We start from the raw sequence: 12,548 nt of genomic DNA on the forward strand, positions 1-12,548 counted from the left end.
ATGGGTTCACCTAATGCTCATTACGAAAACTATTGCACTTTTAGTCAAAGAATCTATGCGATAGGACTCCAAAAATTTGGTAAAACCTCAAAAAGAACATCAAAATTTCATAAAAATTACGAAAAGTCAGAGTCGAAGCCAAAAAAACATGAGCGATTCCTTGAAAACGAATTTTTTGTTCATTCGGCATCATTTTACTGTAAATGAGGTTTGTCATTAACGGAACCTTGATATGAAAAGTGACTCTTCTCTAAGCGACTAAATAACAAAATAAAATCTGAAAAGTTTCCTATAAAAACCAGCCCTCAAATTGAATTAATTTTTTTTTTTTGATAATAAACTTCACTATGAGACCAGAACTAGCCATTTTACTGCCTTTCGACTTTTGGCAACACAAAATTGTTTCCTTTTGAAGCGTGAAATATAATTTTTAATTAATGTTTTTATTTAAAAAAATCTGAATTTGAACCAAAAATTACTCTAAAACTGAACAAAGTCATGCCAAATATCCCGTGTTCACACAAAAGTTTCAACCTCGATAACTCCTCGAAAAACGAAATTGAAAATAATCTCTTTAATTTTGAGTTCTACGCTGGACGAGCTTTTCAATGATACCACTCACATTTCTGTACGATTAATATATGAATCGGCCAAAATTCACTGAACAAAGAAATCCATTTGAGTATATAGTCCCCCCCCCCCCACAAGTGGGGTCGGAACAAAAATTCCTAATACAAACGTTCGATGAGTCTTCGCCGGTTTCGCGATATATTGAACAGAAACTTTTGCCTTAATGGCGGGAACATTTAAAGGGCATGATGGTTTAGTTAAAATAGTGTTGGAGTTAATTATAAGTCTACCAAAACTGCTTTATAACCAAACAATTCGATTCTCTCAGAAACCACTTTATCTGATAGTACATGTTTTTGACGGTAAAAGTTTAAGCGGAACATTTCACTTTTATTTGTTCTTTTAGAAAACCAGAAGGCCATGAATTTAATACCTTCATTAGCTTCACATAGGTATTTTTTATTTAAAATTGCAAATGAAGAACACTTTGACATTTTGTCAAAATTTCAATGTAGCTTTCGCTTCACTATTAGCGCAGTCTTAGCATTTTTGCCGATTTTTTGTCTCTCTAATCAACTAAACAGTAGCAAATTCTTCATGAAATATATTTGCCAGTCACGCTGGCGCCTTGATAAGTTCATTGGGTGCAGTCAATTTCTCTATTCCATCAAACTTCTAGATTAAAGGTGACTTGACATTCATTAAACGTTCACATGTAAAATGCTTTCTCCATCATTTAACGCGTTTGCTTTAAGATTATATTTTTGTTCTTATAAAAATTCCTCTTGCAAAATAGAGTTAACTCAAATCTCAAATAGATGTCCTCTGAATCTGACACAGCTTTAAACCCAAATAACTGAATCAAACTGAAGCTTGCAACTTTAAACAGTTTTTTCGATGTTGTTTTCGCTCACTTCAATAAAACATTGAAATAGTTCCGAGTAGTATCTGGTGCTCTGCTCCATGGCATAGCTGATTGTCGAGGTTTCAAATGACAATCCATTTTCATCAACAATATTTGGTTCAAAAAGTTGCACCAAAAACTGTTGGTAGTTGTAGTTGTGCTTGCTGGTAAATAAGAAATGGGGATTAGGAAATTTATACTAGCCCTAATTATTTTATAGTCCAATTTTTGCCGACCGGTATCTTTTGCAGAGCTACAAAATAGTGGTATCATTGGAAGGCGCTCGATTGTTTCCGAGATTTTTAAGTTCTCGAAGAAAAATCGATGTTCAAAGTTTGTAAAATTACTCACTTTTCTTCCTCATTTTCACGCAATCAGTTTTCAAAAATATCTATTATTGCGCTCTTAATTATTTCAATCTTAAGATTACTCATTGTATCTGTGTTCTTTTTCGTAAGATGTGTTGAGATATTCTATCCTGGAACTCGAGCATCCAAACAGGTAACACCCAGAGGATCATAGTTGCATTACAGTCTCTTACCTGGTTCTGATAGTGTTTCAAGTGCTTGGTGTGGTTCACTTTCAGAGAAGTCGTAAATTCTGAGTGAAAATTACTTTTTGAATTTTTTGAGCCCTTTGAACAGCTGTTTCATTAATTTTTCAATTAGGCTGTTTTCCACCATTTTCTGGCCGTTATTTGAGTTTTTTGTCAAGTGCATCTTACACTAATGTTAGTCATTAGCAGGCGTCTTGTGAAAACTTTATGTTTTGTTCATGTCTGATTGTTGAGGTATATGTATTGGTAATGTGTAATGTGTAAAGTTTACACAAAAATGTAGCGAAATGTGTAATTAACTACTCTTTTTGTTCCGACCCTCTTGAGGGGAGAGGAACTATATACTCAACTGGGTTTTTTTTTGTTCCGTGAATCTTCGCCGCTCGATATATTCATCGTAGAGAGTTGAGACTGGTATCATTAGAAAGCTCGTCCAGCGTAGAATATGGAATTAAAAAGATTTTTTTAATTTTCGTTTTCTACAGGGAGTTATCGAGGCTTAAACTTCTGAGAAAAGAAGAGTGAATTCACGTTGTTTTTATTCACATTTTCCGGAATTTTTGCCTAAATTTTCGTCAATTTTGCTAAAATTTGTTATAATTTTTAAGAATAGAGTCGTTGATTTTATTTTTGAAGACGAACAAGCATTTTTGATTGTTTTGATTTAATTTTTTGGTCAAAAAATCTGGATAAACGTTTCAAAATTTAGCCTTTTTCATCAACAACAGCACGAAATAAGCTACTTTAGTCCACTCTGATTAAATTTGCCTACAGTACACCCCCAAACAACACTCATACAATCTTTGTAGACTCAGAGGGGGGCTATTTCTACCTCAGAGTCCGCAGAGAGTGCCTTGTACTTAAAACTTTGCCGTTTTTTGCTAACTTTACTCGTTGATTATCAAAAATGCAAAATTTATTTTGAGTTTCAACTCAGAAATTATCTATATCTACAACATTCGAAAAATCAATTGTTCTTAACGGACAAAAAGTATTAACAGGGGTAGTTTTGGGCCATTCTTGGACTGTTACAATCCAAAAAAAATCGGGTTGTAATCAGTCGGTCTTTTTTTTTTAAAAAAAAAAGACTTTTTTTTAATAATAAAGAACAGAACATATCAAATCAAAGCTCAGGAGTGATAGGTCCAACCAATTCGCTTGCTAAACAGCTCCAAGCTAATGCATTTAGTTTTTTAATTGAAAGTTTATGGTCGTTTCTTTTTTAAAAATAATTGACTTTTCAATAAATAATGGCTTAATTAACTTTTCCTCTATTTTTTTCTTAATTTGTTCAACTTCCAGCTTAGTGTCAGCAAAAAAGACTGCTTCTTCTTTCTACTGCGTTAAAATTTATTCTCGGTTGCAGTTTTAAGCCTGAAATTATTGTTTTCTGGCTTTGATACTACAAGATTTTAGATTTTTGTTTGTTTTGATATTTGCCAGTTTTTCACGTTTTTTAATTTTGTCACAATATCACATTATTGACAGTTCTCATGTCACCTTATTAGCATTCAAATTAAAGCACAATTGAACATATTAAAATCCTGAAAGATATAAATCATCGTTTTAATGGCCTCGACGCCTCTTTCTTGAAGAAATCAATTGAATTTTTTAATTTTGTCTGAACTGTCATTTATACTTTGTCGTTTCGGTCGTATGAAATTTCCTGTATAGTGATAGCTTTCATTGGCTTTTCATGGAAGAATAGAAAAACCGATATTCTGATATTAGCAGATAGCTGATGGCTTTTATGACTTTCAAACCCATCGTTTTCCAAAATTAAAAAAAAAACTTTTTTAACTTCGCATTTTTGTTCTTTTTATGTTTCTTTTTGTTACCTAATCTCGTTAGTTGAATACATGTCAAATATGACATTATGGGTGTCAAGGGAATAAAAGGGATTGGTGTCCCAAAATCTTTTTTTTAAAGATTTTGTTATGACCTTACTGGCTTCGACACCGCTTTTTCACAAAAAAAAATTAAATTAATTTGATTTTTGTCAAATTTGACGTTCTTTTTGTAGATGCAAGAAATATTCTGGATAATTACAGGTCTCGAGAGTTTCTTTTTCATGAAAAAACGACGATATTTAAATAGCTCTTTTTAAAATTAATGCCTTTCATGACATTGAATGTAATTTTGTTTCGAAAAAAAATTAAAAGTATTACATACTTTAGCACTTCGCTTTTTGTCTACTTGTTACCCAGTCTTACTAATGAATGGCCACGTACTACATTATAGCTGTTTGAAGAAGGCGCAATCAAATATATTTTGAGTGTCAAAATTTGGCTTGACGGTTTTGACAGCGTTTTCTGGCAAGTTTCAATTGAAATTTTGTTTGTTCTTTGTTGTTCTTTTTAGCCGCTCTAAAAAATGAATAAGGTCAGGTCCTAATGCCCTTCTATAGAAGCAGTGGTAATCGCAAATTTGTGGTAATATTAATTTATTCCTAATGGTATTTATTACTTTGAAGTTAATTGTTTCAAAAAAATAAGTTAATTTTTTTTACTTTTCTGTTTTTGTTCTTTTTTGTATAATTGTTACCAAACCTTTTTATGGACTCGTCGCATATGTTTTCTGGTGATTTATAAGTTATTTTTGTTTAGTTTCAGGTTTATCTGACGGTATGTTGACTTTGTTATTAAATTTAGTTTTTAAGAGGGACATAAATTTTTTGATATAATTAATGTTTGTTGTTGTTGTTGTTTGATTTTGCTGTTCGTTTTGACTCGCTTTCTTAATATTGACATATTACAGCAATCTAATGCATCAATTTTTACTCCACTGAGTTATTTGTTTTGGAGGTTATCTTATCGTTCATACAGAATTTTTTGAAAAAGACTTGGGCTTTTTTGGGATTCGCAAAAAATAATTTTTGGGTTTTTCTATCTGTTCCTCATTTGGTAGACAATTATGCCAAAATTGTGGATGGGCGGGGTCGGAACCTTATGTGCCATTGCACATTACCGAGCCGCCTTGTCCACTCTAAAGGCCACTGAAACTCTTTCAAACTTTGTAGTTTTGTTTTTCGTAAGATACTAGCTGCATAAAAGCATAAAAGGACATTTACTATGCGGCCTTTACTAACTTTTGTAGTTAATTCTGCTAATTTCATCAAGTTTTCTGAAAATATTATACGGCAGTTTTAATTTTTTTTCTTTCAAGTGGTGATTTAACCTTGTTTTGAGCGCACAGCGGTTTTTTGGGTATATTCATGACTTCTGCCTCTCTGATATGTTATTCCAGTGTTTTCGTAGATGTCAATTTTTTGGCTCGTGCCTCTCTGAGCGGAAAGTGTGGTGTCTTATAATCTGATTTTAAAGCGCCTAACTTTTAAATGTTAACATCTTTCTCGAACTTGAGAACTATTTTTGTAACCTCTTAATTTTGTTGGCCCTTAATGCTCAATAAAACTGCATGTCAACGCTTTGATTGTTTCAATCGGGTTCTTTGGATTGCATTTCAGGTTTTTGTTTTCATGTTTTTTATTTCACAAAAAAGTTGAAGTGATGGTTCTGCTAATTTTCGACGTGCATTATAGCAACGGTCCTCCAGCAAAATTATTCAAGAGGAAGAGAGTCAAAAAGTTTAAGCCAAAGCAAAAAATAGAGAAGGAGAAACCCAAAGACGTCAGTTTTAGAGGCCCAGTGATTGTTCACTTTGTTCTAACTAATTGTCGTCATTGTGTCTAAAGTCTGTTGGGACTAATACTAATCCTTGCGGCCACCCACAAAAACTTAAATTAAATGCGTGCCAAACGAAGCAATTCAAATGGAATCGCGCTCCCTTTTTTTAGTTAACTTCATGAACATCAGTGAAGTCTAATTTCATGCAACCGATCGGGTGTGTTACAATGGACAAGTTAATATAATTGAGATTTTTAAATTGGTAATGTGAAGCCCCCAACAAAAAATCAAATTCAGTAGGTTTGTTACTAGCATGACTGACAAGTTATCTTTTATTGTCTCTTATGTCAATTTCGTAGAGTTGTTAACATGAGGACACGTTCAAAGTACCTGAAATAAATTGATGACTATTAAAAAATTAAAAACATTTTGCAAATAAAATGACACCTCTCAAGGAAAAGGAAAGTTTTAATTCATAACTTATACATTTTTCTTATTTGAAGGGTAAGAACATCATGCGCCAACACACAACATTGATTTTCTTTGCTTCTTTTGAGAAAAGGGTGAAATAGTTCTCTATGACAACCCATTACATTAACTTTCACGGACACGTTAACATGTGGTCAAATATTAGATAGATTTTTTTGAAACAAAAAGCAGCCCAGGTTTAAGTACAGACTTATGAAAAGACAATGCTCGGCCAGGTAGAACTACGAAAAGACCACGCTCGACTCATTGCAGCTATGTCCGACTTTAGGGCTATAGGAGCTATAGCGATTACCCAATATTGAATAGTATGAGTTGATTTCTGCTATATTTAAAATTTATATTTTCGGGCGTAGAATTTAGGAAATGGGATGAGTATAAATGTTAAGATAAGTTTCAAAACCAGCATAGCTGACAAGTGGAAAACAGAATCAGCCAAAATCTGTATATCTGACCTCTGTTTCACGATGTGTATCTTGCGGATATATAATGAAAATTTATATAGAGCGCACAGTAGTTTCAATTAAAAGTTAAAAAGTTTTCAGGAGCTTGACGTGATTATCTTGCCAGTGAAAATGAAAACTTTTGGTGTAAAAATTATCAAATTTGGATTTTTCAAAGCTATTGCAAAGTTAGCATAAACTACCAACCCCACCATTACGACGCAGAGGTACACCCAAATTGTCACGAGCATATATGCCCGATGCGTGTATCTCGTGTTCGTTTTTACTATGTTCATACAATGAAAGTGGAACAAAATTGCGGAAAATAGCTACTTTAGCAGAAACCGGCAAAATGGAAGGGAAATTAGAATCCCGTGTTCGCAAAAGTGTCCTAATCCTAACCGCGAAATACAAGTACAAACTTTATAACCTATTTCTCGCACGGCTTGTATCACGCATCTGCTTCATTTATATATCGATTTTTCGTACGCAATGTAGCTCGATTTCGCATATAATCCACAATTAAGCCTAATTTAATTACTACTTATTTAATTAAGCCTAGCTTATTACTACTAGTAGTATTTTATTACTACTTTATTACTACTTATAGTACTTTATTACTACTTATTACTACTTATTAGTGCTATTTATTGTTACTTATTAAAATCGGTCAGCCCACATTGATATACAAAGCCTTTGAAGTGCGAGGGATTTTTCGGAAAAAAATCAATTTTTGTGTTGCATATATTTGAAGCAGTTTAAAGCTTTGAAAGCTTCAATTAAATCTTTATTAAAGTGCTTATTGCATGCTCAAAATGCGCGCGAATAGTTGATATTTAAATTGAGCGGAAACGTGCTACAAGATTTGTAACCTACTTTTCGCACCGAATGTTCTTTTATTTCGCAAAATTGGTGGAACTCCTTTTGCGAAAAGTAAGATACAAAGGATGTCTCCTAATTTCGTTCATTGTATATATCTAATTTTCGAGCCAATTTTACTAAGGCTGAAATTTTTGGGTATACCTCTGCGTCGTAATGACGTACCGCTTTCTTTTCTCAACTGTATTGGATTTTGGATGAAAATTCTCCCTCGAGGTTTACATTTTACAAGTTAACATTGATGTATTCAGCTTGTTAAAATATTGATGAAATATATATTGGAGCCCTTAAAATTTTTCATTTCGTGCGCTGCAAAAATTCCTTCGGAAACCTTGTTGAAAGAATTTTTGATCATTCTAAGCATGAGAAACAATTAATAGGAGTTGCTTTTGAATTGAAATGTGTGTTTTTGTTGTTTTCTGATGAAAAACAAACAGCTGAAATTTAAAATTGCGCAAATATAATCTCTTTTTCATCTGCTAAGTAGATCTATTTTTCTTCAAACTGAGATCAATCCGTCTACATTAAAAGTAATTTAATTTAGCTCAATAATACAATAGCTCGTAATACATTGTTAAAAACATCAATTCATAGCTTTGAAGATTTTGTGATCAAATTTTACGAATCAAAGTTTGAGACTTGAATTTGATATCGGCGATTGATGAAATTGCTTCGAACCATCAAAGTACTCCAATATGAAACACAAAACACGTGGAAAACAAGAACCGGTTTTTTTGACCTATTATATCCTTGAAAACTACAGGAAAAGTCTTGCTAAATGGAATGGATGTGAAACCATTGATGTTAAAGGAAAGTTTTGTTTGTTCACGCAGGAGTTTTATCCTTAATTGTGAAAACTTTCATTATCAGCTTAATTATCATCAGCTTCTTTTCCTTCACTGAGGAAATTGATATCAAAGTAAACAACAAAGATTACTGATAGTGTTTCTTTTTAGAGGATATATTTTGATATTTTTTCTCTCCGTTTTTTCCCGTAATTAGGAGAACTTTTGCTCGTATAATGAGGAAAAGAAGAGAGCGAGAAAAAGTATACCAGTTTTCTTTGTAGAGATGAAAAAAGGGAACTGAGCTGAGAAATTCTTTAAAGGTCGGCAATTTTAAACAACTGAAGTAAGCACTTAAAAAGTGTCGGTTCTGAACTTCTTTCGAGTACATTTTACTTGAGATAATTTTCTCTCGACCTTGAAACTAAAATGGAGAAAATCCAAATGCAAAACCTAAATAACACATTTATCATCCACTGAGAAACTATTGAAAATATATATTAATTATTAGAAAGTTGAAAGATCACAAATGTTCAGTTTTCTCGAAGTAAACTGTAGGTTAGCTATGCATGGAAAACTTAACTTGGTAAATGATGCCACGAGGAGCAAAAAACAGTACAAATAGGTGCAAGGTGCTAAAGTTACACGTAATTCTCGTAAATTCAGAACAAACTAAACAAATCGACTCAAATTTCTCTATAATGAAATTTATCAAAAAACGTGCTTTTACCTTTTAATCTCTAAATAAAAAAATAAATAAATATAAGTAAATAGAGTTCACTTTTATAATGCATAATAAGATACAATAAAGGCAACCAGCTTCAGAAGTGAGTGAATTTGCACAAAAGAATTGTTAACCGTTGTTGTCTCCAATAGTTTAAAATTTGCATTACACATTAATAGGGTGTATCGTTAAACTATCACGTTCAACTATCAACCTAATGAAAGCTCAAACGAAATATGTAATGTCTCCCAAATTTTACATTTTTATCTGTATTTATCGTTTTTTTTGTTGTCGTATGACATATTGAAATTAAAGACACATCTCAATTGCTTCCTATAAAGATATGCGTGACGCCATTTAATGGTTTCATTTCATAGCTAATGATTTGAATGACTTGGAAATAATTTTTTCCAAAAATTTTTGGATTCACATCATTTTTTTTCAAAGCCAACATTGAACTATCTATTAGTTTTATTCTATCTATACTGGCTGTTGTGAATATTAATAAAATTGTTCCAATTGATAGCTTATGGTTTTAGTGGCTTCAACACACTGTGTTTTCCTATATTTTTTACGAGTTTTTATCGTTTTCCCTGTATAAATTGTTATTTTCTTGTCCTTACACTTAGTCTGACTAATGACTGGCTTGATGGTTGTTATTGTTCCGACCCCACTTGTGGGGGGGAGGAACTATATACTCAAATGGGTTTTTTTTGTTCCGTGAATTTTGGCCGACCGATATATTCATCGTAGAGAAATGTGCGTGGTATCATTAAAAAGCTCGTCCAGCGTAGAATTCGAAATTAAAAAGATTTTTTTGAATTTCGTTTTTTTCGAGGAGTTATCGAGGTTTAAAGTTTCATGTGAACACTGGATATTTGGTTCACTTTTGTTCACTTTTACCGTAATTTTCGTTCGAATTAACGTTTTTTCTACGAAAAATTTAGTTCAAAACTAGATTTCACGCCAAAAATTAAATCAATTTTAGGTTTTTTAATAGACGAAAGGAGATAATAAAGTCTAGTTCTAGTCTTAGAGGGAAGTTTAATATATAAAAAAAATCGAATTAGGTTTGGGAGCTCTTTTTTTTAGAAAATTTTGCAATTTTTTTGTTTTTTCAAGTCACCTAGAGACTAATAGACACTTTTAATATCGAAGTTCCGTTAATGACAAACCTCTTTTACGATCAAATGAAGCCCAATGAACAAAAAATTTGTTTCGAAGGGATCGCTCATGTTTTTTTTGGACTCGTATCTCAAATTTCGTAATTTCAAATGAAATTTTGATTTATTTTTTGAGGTTTTACTATAGTTTTATAATCCTATGGCATACACTTGTTGACTAAAGGTGCAATAGATTTGCTAATGAGCTTTAAGTGAACCTATCTAGTGCTGTGAGTGGACAGCTAACGGCTGTTAAGACTTTGAAAATAAATTTTCGAAAGTTTTTTAAAATTAGTAAATCAGAAACTTATTTTTGTGAACTCTAAGTTCGTCTCAGTAAAAACAGGATTGAACTCCTTCATACCACTGCAACATAAGTTAATCTCATTGGCGGCTTTATCAAATAACTATTGGTTATACGTCTTCAATGCCACAAGATTTCAAGGTTTTTAAAAATTTTTTTGCACATTTCGTTTTATTGGTTCATTTTGAAATCTTATCACGTCATCCTATTATTGATGGCTACTTCTTCTTTTAGTTAAGACGTCCAAAGGATCATAGATAAAGATTTCTGAGAAAAAAATATGGTTTAAATGGCTTCAACTCTTTCTTCTCCCATTTTTCTGAAGAAATTTTGGTTTTTGCCTGTATTTGTTGTTTTTTTTTTCATAGTCATAAGACATATTGTGATGTCTTATTGATTACCTAGGCATCATAAAAATCCTTGTATTCACATTGTGGCATAGCTGAGCGTATTCATTGAATTCCTGTGAAAGCTTTTGAGTTTAATGGCTGTTAAGACTTTAAAATTAATTTTTTATTTTTTTTGAACATAAATCAATCCTAAGCTTATTTTCGCGGACTATAAGTCAGTCTCGGCAATGACAGAACCGCTTTTTTTCTAGTTAGCGGGTTTGTTTGACTTCTAATTATTGGTTTTTTTGACTTCGGTTCACGAGTTTTCATAATTTTTATAATTTTTGGATTTTTTTTTAGTAATTTTGGTTCCTTTTGAAATCGTATTACATTATCCTAATATTCATAGCTCCCATTGGCTTAGTGAAGACGTTCCTTGTATCGTTGAAAAAGTTTTCAGAGAAAAAAGCTTATGGTTTAAATAGCTTCGACACTTTCTTCTCTCAATTTTCTACCGAACTTTTGGATTTTGCCTGTTTTTGTTGTTTTTTTTTCATAGTCATAAGACATATTGTGATGTCTTATTGATTACCAAGGCATCATAAACATCCTTGTATTCAGATCGTGGCATAGCTGAGCGTATTCATTGAATTCCTGTGAAAGCATTTGAGTTTAATGGCTGTTAAGACTTTAAAAATATTTCGTTTTATTTTTTTTGAACATAAATCAATCTTAAGCTTATTTTCGTGGACTGTAAGTCAGTCTCGGTAATGACAGAACCGCTTTTTTTCTAGTTAGCGGTTTTGTCTTCTAACTATTGGTTTTTTTGACTTCGGTTCACGAGTTTTCATAATTTTTATAATTTTTGTATTTTTTTTTTAGTAATTTTGGTTTTGAAATCGTATTACATTACCCTAATATTGATAGCTCCCATTGGCTTAGTGAAGACGTTCAATGGATCGCTGAAGAAGTTTTCAGAGAAAAAAACTTATGGTTTAAATAGCTTCGACACTTTCTTCTCTCAATTTTCTACCGAACTTTTGGATTTTGCCTGATTTTGTTGTTGTTTTCATAGTTAATGACTTGTTGTAATGTCTTATTGATAAATTTTGAATGACAAACATCCTAGTCGTCACATCATCTAGGCATAATTTAGCGTATTAAATGCCTTCCGTTGAAAGCTGTATAATTTTTTGACTTTGATACTATGGGTTGTCTCAAAAATTTCGTGGTTTTGATGTATTTTTCTTTGCCATACGACTTATTGTGATGAGTTATTGATGTCATATGAATGAAACCTATGATTGCTATTTCAACGATGCAGAATTTAGTGTGTTTAATTAACTTAAAATGTAGCATTTTTTTAAATTCAAACATCTATTTTTGTTATCTCTTCATTTGGTTGACAATTAAGTCAAAAATGTAGATGAGCTCGGGTCGGAACATCATGGGCGAACGCACATTAACGAGCCGCCTTGTTACATTTGAATTTTATTGGTTGAAAAACTGGTATTATTTTTTGACTTTGAACATTGCTTTTCTTTGTCTTGTCTCGAAGTATCATTACTGGCAGCTCTCATTGGCCGCTAATTTGAAAATGTTTATATCATTTAGTGATTTGAGGTAACATCATTTTTTTCAACCGAGCATTGTTTTTTTGATCAGTATGAGATTCGTGAGACAGATAAGCCAAAATTGTAGATTAGTGGGGATGAAAATTATGAGTGAATGCACATTGCTGCGCTCCTTATTTATCAATTGTACGAGAATAGTATT

The 12,548-nt window shown here is 32.2% G+C and overlaps 1 protein-coding gene across 2 annotated transcripts in view; it reads right to left on the reverse strand.

The window, feature by feature from the left end:
* Positions 1 to 12,548, reverse strand: part of LOC142353727 (trissin receptor-like) — a 111,906-nt gene that overhangs the window by 55,637 nt on the left and 43,721 nt on the right. The gene's annotated exons all lie outside the window — the stretch shown is intronic.

Source organism: Convolutriloba macropyga, chromosome 14 (genome assembly GCF_964194025.1).
Source record: "Convolutriloba macropyga chromosome 14, txConMacr16.3, whole genome shotgun sequence".
In the NCBI taxonomy this organism is placed as follows: Eukaryota; Metazoa; Xenacoelomorpha; order Acoela; family Convolutidae; genus Convolutriloba; species Convolutriloba macropyga.